This window comes from Corvus moneduloides, chromosome 4, assembly GCF_009650955.1.
Source record: "Corvus moneduloides isolate bCorMon1 chromosome 4, bCorMon1.pri, whole genome shotgun sequence".
NCBI lineage: Eukaryota > Metazoa > Chordata > Aves > Passeriformes > Corvidae > Corvus > Corvus moneduloides.
The window spans coordinates 37,969,827-37,977,783 of NC_045479.1; the positions used below are offsets into that span (position 1 = coordinate 37,969,827).

Genomic DNA, 7,957 nt, shown 5'->3' on the forward strand with positions numbered 1-7,957 from the left:
TTAAATGTGGTCATTTTAAAAAAGGTAATTAGCAATAACGGTCAAATCCCACTAGATTTGAAACCTCATTTAGTTTAGATTAGCAGATGAAACTTCAGATGTTTATCTGAATTTAGACAAACTATTCAATTGTAATGAGTAACAATAACAAACTCTTCCAGTCTGCCGTTCAGCTGCTTGGGCAGAGTCTCCCTGAGAGCAGTGGGGATCTTCTGAAGATCAAAGGTCTGACCACTGCATTTTATTGCAGGAACTGTTTCCTCATGAATTATGCAGGTATCACTCTTAACTAGAAGGTTTTTGCATCATTTTTCTCTTTTTCCTTCTAATCTCAGAACTGGAAGAGAAGCAAAAAGCAGGCATAAGAATGAATAACAGGAGGCAGCAGATGTATCCAAAACTTGCATACATCCAAGAAGAACCAAGATGTTTCAACTTGAATTCAAAGTGAGAAGAATTTCTTGACTCATCACCAGAAGAAAAAAAACACAACAGGTTTCAAAAGCCTATGTGAAAAAATGTCACTGAAAGGGTATTTCATATATGCCACTATAACATAAGGGGAGAGGTATCTACATGTAAAAGCACAACAAACTACTGACTGGAAAATAGTAAAAATACCTTTGCCAGCTCTCAATCATATTTTATTACCATAAAAGGAAAAACAATTTCCATATTTATGCATGATAAGAACAGTGACAAATATAAATACCTGTTAGTGTAGAGATTCAAAATTAATCAAATTTTGATGCCTACAGGGAGAAAAAGAATCTATAATGTAGTGCAAACAATGTCAAAGAAATAGGAACAGTCATGGATCAAATTTATGATAAAAAAATTGCCCCTGGGAAATTCAGATCTTTTTCATGATGGTTTTACATCTTTATACAATGTAAAGACACACTTTTCATTTGGTTATCTGTGGCAGCAACATAAATATCTTCTCATCTCTGGTCAATATTTAGTACAAAGACTAAAAAAAGTAGCAAAGCAAACACCTGCAAGAAGACTCATTTTAAATATTAAGTCTAATATAAAATTACTTTGTCTTTCAACTATTCAGAAACATTAAATTTACAACAGTCATTTCATATGGAAATTACTTCTCTCCCTTGAAGAGACTAACTGTAGTCACATATTTCATGGTCCATGATTGTATGAACTTGCCCTATTTCAGCAAAGAACCCAAAATCTGTACAACACTAATTCAATGACAAGGCCTAACTATGAAGCTCAGAATGTCCTTGCCTTTTCTTCATGCCTCCCTACAGAGAGGCTGGTAAGACTTGTACTGCCTTGCTAATTGAGCATTAGATTAAGTGGACTGGTATATCTGTTGTCTGGATTTTAGCAAATAAGTGGAAGAAATAATTGCCATCATAAGTACAGCCACAAATCCGCTTTACATTTTAATTTAATGTGTTTGTATGGGATCTTAATCCTTAAAATGGTTACACCCCACTGTAGCTAGCTATAAATGTGAGGCATAAATTTTCCTTCTAATAGCATGTCATCAGCATTTGCATTTTCAGCCTGGAAAAAATCGTTTTGGAAAGGTTGATGCATTTTGAAATATTAGAGCCAGTATTTTTCAAGCTGATCAAATACTGTATTTTGTAGGAAGAAAACTGCAATGGCATTCCTTTTTATAAAAGTTGTTAGACAAGAAGGCCAACGAAATTTTAAAGAATTGCTGCAATGAAAGCTGGTAATGTATTTAGTAAATAAAACTACCCACTTGTAAACAGTTCTAGGAACCAATAAAATCTAATGTTTCTGTTTAGTTTTTGCCTATCAAACCTATTAGAATATACATAAACAAATATTTGAACTTGAACATATTTCTTCAGAGTATTATTACCCTATATAACTTAATACTTTCACTGGTGGAATGAGATGATGGTTAAATCTAGTTATTAATAAATGTATTCATTTTTTGAGAAATTTCCTTTATTTTGGAAACAATCTGTTGGTCCATGTGTCAGGACCTGGAGAACACTGAGAGGGCTGCATGACACCAAGGAGCCTGTCAGGGAAGCCCCACTTGCAAGCCAAGGAGGGCAGGCTCAGCCTGGGACCCCAGCCCTGTGTTCAGCCCAAGCCCTGTTGAGCCCATAGGGGCTCCCCAGATGGACCCCAGTCCTGCTCGGTGGAGCAATCCCTCTCCTACTGCTTCCTGACATCACATTGCACAGCTTCCCATCATAACTACTGTGGGATGCAAAAACCACATAGATCTTTTTGCCCTACAAAAAGCTAAGCTCTGTCAAAGTACCACCTGGCAAGAATTTATGTTCTTCCATTGAATAAATCTCACCTTTTAACACCAAGCTAGTATATTTATTTCTACAGGAGTTAATTCATCATACAGTGGTCCCCAGCTGCTCTGACAACTGCTCTAAGAAACACAGATGAAATTGAATAACACTGGTTTGCAATATAGAATTTGTAGATACAGAACTAGAAGAAGAATGAGAAGTGCAAGTTCACTTTATGTAATAAATGAAAGGTGTAATAGCAAAGTGTAAGAACGGTACATAGAGGAGATGTGTGAATTCCTGCCAAGCAAACACAGGTTGCTTAAACTGAGTAGGCAAAGCTTTAATATCCACTGGCTTCCTAAGCACCTTCCCAATACAGATTCGCCCTCTTTATGATTGGACAAACCAATGTCTGGAAAGCCTTGTAGTATCCAGAGCTCTGTCTCTTGAGAAACTCCCACAGTTTTAGATAGTGTGGAACTGAAATTGGAATGTAAGAGTCCAAAAGAAAAATGCCAGTCTGAACTCAAACAAATCTAACATTACATAATTCCACTGTATCACAGCAAAATGCTACTGTAAAATTGCAAACAATGACTCACAAGTATAAAGATGCTCATACTTGAATTTAACTGAGATCCTGCCCAAGTTCTCACAAAAAGTGAAATCCAAAGGATATCAAAGAGAATCACCTAATGTTAACAATATTAAGCACCTCTCTCATGAATAGAGATGCTATCACTATTTTACTTTTTCTTTGCAGGTGACTGCTCTTCCTTGACATGAACTTGCAGCTGCCATTTTAGTATTGGCCCACGTTTCTAGTTCCCACAATCCTGTATAGAAATTGTGTTCAAAAAATATGACCTAGATAGCTCTTAGGCACTGAGGGAAATGGAGTGTTTTATTGTAGCTGCTGCTTTTAAGATCTATTTAAATGTGATTATGGAAGTGGCAGAATTTGCAGACTGTGTTTCCCATGCTTCATGCAGGAACAAGTTAGGTGTGAATACAAACAGGAACATAAGAGAAATGAAGGGGGAGGGGAAAATCCATGTTTTTACAGACAGATTAATGTGCATGTGCATGAACATGCTTTTGTATACAAAATATACATATACACAAATATTGCTCTAAGTGGGAAAATTCACAATACAGTGGAGGCCTACTAATTTATCCTGAAACTTCATAATTATGTAAGCTGTCTATATTTACATACAGCGAAATCAGAGGTCAGAAAAATGATTGAAGACAGAGGCTTAACTTGCCAGTTCTCAGGTCCTAAAGATCTTGTACAGGGAAATCTCTTTTGTTGGATAAATACTTAAAGCAGATTGAACCATTGCTCTGCATGCAATCAAACAAGGCACTTGTAAACTTAATTATGAGTGACAACCCAAGTCAGAACTCCAGTGGGGAGGGCTGTGAGCCCTTGGCACAAGAGCCCTCTGCACTCCCTTGGAGGAGGAAGGCCTGAGTGCAAAAAGACTCCCCAGAAATAAGCAGCCTTCCTCAGGTCATGGTGACAAAGTGAACCACCCCCAGCATGCCTTGTTTCTATATGGTAATAGCCTGTTGGCTAATTGGTTTCTACCCCACCCACTGCCTTTCCCATAAAAAGCCCCTGTTTCTGCCCCTGGCTAGGGAACTTTTGTTCCTGGCCTTCCCTTCACAGGGGCTGCTGGACAATAAAAGCTGCCTCTGGGGAATTGCCAAACGAGGCTCCTGTCTCTCTGTACCTGAGTCCGCCTTCGGTGATTTCACAAAGAGCTGAATCACGAGTTGGAATTACTTGTAGCTGAGAAAACGCTACACCTGCTGGAATCACCTGCTGCCCAGGGAGGCCTGCCATCACCCCTGGAAAAGTTGTTCCTTGCAGGATGCTCTCTCTAGGAAGGTCGTGGCATACTGGTGCTGACCAGCATCAGACCTCCTGCGATACTTCAGTGTTGGCTCACTTCACTCCTTCATCTGTGTACCCTCAGGAATTACAATTCTAATCCCTCTGTCACTAAGGAAATTACATGATTAAACTAACTTTCACAGGGAAACCAATTACTCCTCAAAATTTTTAGTTTATTTTTACATCCCAGAGCCTTTTTCAGAACTTCATATTGAAATGACACAATTACAATGTTATTTAATATCACTTTAATTTTTAATTTTGTTAGGAAATCTGTTTCTACTTTTCTAATTTTGCCCCTCCAAAATATCCCCAAAATAAACCTTTTGGACAAAGACGTGGTTTTGAGTGGATACGTCACACCCCCTATCACCCACAAGCCTCTGTAAAGGCTGAGAGATATAATGGACTGCTAAAGACTATGTTGAGAGCATTAGGCAATGGGGCATGGAAGCAACAGGATGCAAATTTAGCAGAAGCCACTTGATTAGATAACACCAAAGGAACTGCAAACCATCCTGCTTGCCCCCAAACAAGGCCTCTACATACCTGGGAGGAGATAAGGTCCCTGTACGATACATAGGGAAGTGGCTGGGAAAGACAGTGTAGATTTCTCCTCCCACAGGAAAAGGCAAACGTATTCAGGGGATTGTCTTTGCTCAAAAAGCTGGGTGTTCCAGGTGGGTAATGCAGAAGGATGAGGAGACCTGGTGTGCATCTCAAGGAGATTTAACTTTGGGGGAAAAAAATCCATTGTAGGTTGCAGGAAGTAAAGTAGCAGAAATGGCATGAACCAAGGCAGAGTGAATTTTGTGAGGAGCAAGGAGAGGAGCAATGATGGGCCAGGCTGATGCTGGTGCCCAATGATGGAGTGTGCTGCTTCTCCTGTCCTGATCATCTGTCTTGATGGAATGCAGCCTAAATCACGGCTTTTTTTGACCATCTGGAGGGGTGGAGAAAGTCCATGGAATGTGAAAATAATATCTGTGAACTGACAGGGAATGGTAGACAATGATATATATACATCTGTATGTTGGGTATAAGGCTGGTTTAAGCAACTAGTTTAAGCTGTAAGAAAAAGAGGAGGAAGTGGGGACTTTCATTAATTATTTTTGCCTTCCAGAGCAACTGCTATGCATGCTGAAAACCTGCGTCCTGGGAAGTGGCTGGACATCACTTGTTGATGAAAAGTAGAAAATAATTCAATTTTTTTTTCTTTGCCTGTGCATGCACAGCCTTCCATTTTTGCTTTAGTAAACTGTGTTATCTCAGCCTATGATTTTTCCATCTTGTTTTCTCTCCCCATCCAACTGAGAAGTGCAAGTGATAGAGCAGCTTGGTGGGCACCTGACACCCAGCCAAGGTGAACCCACTGTGGTCCTGGATATTTTTGCTTCATGGTTTATTTAAATATCTCTGATAGGGGTGTTGTTATACACATTAACAAATTGTCTGTATTCAGATAAAAATTATTTCTGTTTCACGATGTAATATTCCCCTCTGTACTCTACCACTCATGATTATCCTTTCAGTCACACTGTCTTGCATGTGTGTGCACACGTTCACCTGTGTGTGTTTAGGTATATATAGGTATATAATAAAACTTAATTTCTTGCCTGGTCAAATTTTCTTATGCTGTTCCAATTTATCCTGTCTAATGAGACAACTTCTAGCAGCAGACATGTTGACAGTAAAAGTAATAGCTTTACAAAAGCAGTAAGCTGTTGCTATACATTGCTATATTGAAAAATGGATGCTCTGGTTTGGAGCACATCTTTTTATTGAGCGGCTACACTCCATGATGGAAGATACATGTGAGAGAAGAACATTCCTAATCACCAAATGTTCTGATAAAGAGGACCAATTAATCTTTGTCTATTAGAAATAAGGATAGGAATTAACTCCTATAAACTAGTGTGAAGACAAAGTTAAAATAAAATTTAACAATATTGAAACACTTTGCAATTTTTCTTTCATGCTCTGTGCAAATTATTTTGCACTCATGACAGCCTATGGGCTTAATACAGTTTCTGATGTCTGGTATGTCAGTAATGCTGAGAAAATCTGAAAGCTATAAATTATGCAGGCAATGACCATGACTGCCTAGTTGCACTTATATTGCCTGTTGGCCTTGACCACTGGTGCACAAAGAACTTGGGAACGCCAAGACCTTGTGGATCTGTACCAGGTCCTAAGTGCAGCCTTTGGCTGACCATGCAGGTTGTTAAGATGCTCTTGATTGATTCATTGACATGATGGTCTTAGTGCTTATGTACCAGCCTCACACAGAGTGCTTCTCTCTGGCCTCAATGCCACAAACAAAATTCTTTCACTCACTTACTGTGAGCATACTCACAGTGTTTTGCAAATCATGGATGGTGACTAAACACTGCACATTTCTGAGCCCCAAGTGAATTCAACTAAAGGGAAATTTAAAATATCTTGCTACGTTGAGCTTATTGTCATTCACTTTTACCACTACCTTCAAAGAGGAGTCAAAAAAAGAACAAAGAATTCACTTTTTTGCAGTATGTAAGATAGGCTTTTCAGGGATTCTGTAGGTAACAATGTTACTGAAAGATTAAAAAGATAGATCATCAGTCTAAAACGTCCATTTAGATAAGGTGCACTACAATCCACAGGTGAAATTCTTTTCATTGGCATGAAGTCAGTAATCAAGCTGTATGCAAAAGAAGCCTGGAAGCCTCCAGGTGGTTCATTTGATCCTTCCAACCCACTGCCTAAACTGGAGGATACAGAGCTCCCACAGAGCCATGATATTCCTACCTGTAGACTGGAGACAGAGCAGCAGACCCCTGGGCCAAATGGACTTTCATGAACCAGCCCCTCTCAGCATCCCTCGCACATCATTCCACCTGTGCCTCCTCTGGGAATACACAGACACAGATACAGAAACATAAGAGGGCCTTAGAGGGTTTATCATTCCCCTTCCTGCAAGCAGACATTTTCACCTAAGGAAATTATACTCTATTTTGGGGTAATTTAGGCCTTTTTCTATAAGCTAACAAATTCTTTAGAAGCTGTTAATAATGCAGAAATGATGAGAAAGTAAAAATTTTACATTTTCAGAAAACATTTATTGTCCTATAGATTTACAAACAATACTGGGCACTCTTTTTTAAAGCCTAGATAGCAGAAACAGGGATATCAACATCTACCAATGCCCACTAATCTTTTGCTTTATGAAAAATATTTCCCCCCAGTATTTAGTTGAAAATATTTAAATGATATTTTAAAAGCATTTTTGAAAAAACAAGCTGATCAACTTTTTCCTTTTATTTTTAGAGAGTATCTTTTTTGATACAATAATACAACTGCATTCAAGTTTTGCTTACAAATCACAGCAAAATTCACAGGAGCCTGAAAAGAAAATCCCTGTCATGTGCTAAGCCCTAGTGGCATGTCATCCACTCTGGGTCTCAATTTAGTTCAAAAAGGCTTAACAACTGTCAATTTGAAGACATGTTTGGAATAGCAATGACCATCTCATCCTTTTTATTGATTTTAGCTATTTTATTATGTTTTATTCAGCATGCTAAAATTTAGTCTCCCTAGTAATTTTCAGATATACTCACAGAAAAACTTTGAAACAGGAGGATGGATTTGAAATAGATTTTCCCTGGCTAAATAATAACAAACAAAAAAATCTCAACAGCATTTGGTTCTCCTTATTAGTAGCATTGTCAACTATGAATCTTTATAAAATAAAGATTAAAAATACCTGGTGATGGCTTTAGAATGAAGGTTTCCCTTCATCACAAAACTGAAGGAA

The 7,957-nt window shown here is 38.4% G+C and overlaps 1 long non-coding RNA gene across 1 annotated transcript in view; it reads right to left on the reverse strand.

Moving 5' to 3' along the window:
• LOC116443537 overlaps positions 1-7,131 on the reverse strand; it is a 43,338-nt gene extending 36,207 nt beyond the window's left edge. The window contains exon 1 of the long non-coding RNA XR_004239955.1: positions 6,952-7,131. This is a non-coding gene — a long non-coding RNA (uncharacterized LOC116443537). The remainder of the gene's footprint in view (positions 1-6,951) is intronic.
• Positions 7,132-7,957: the final 826 nt, after the last annotated feature.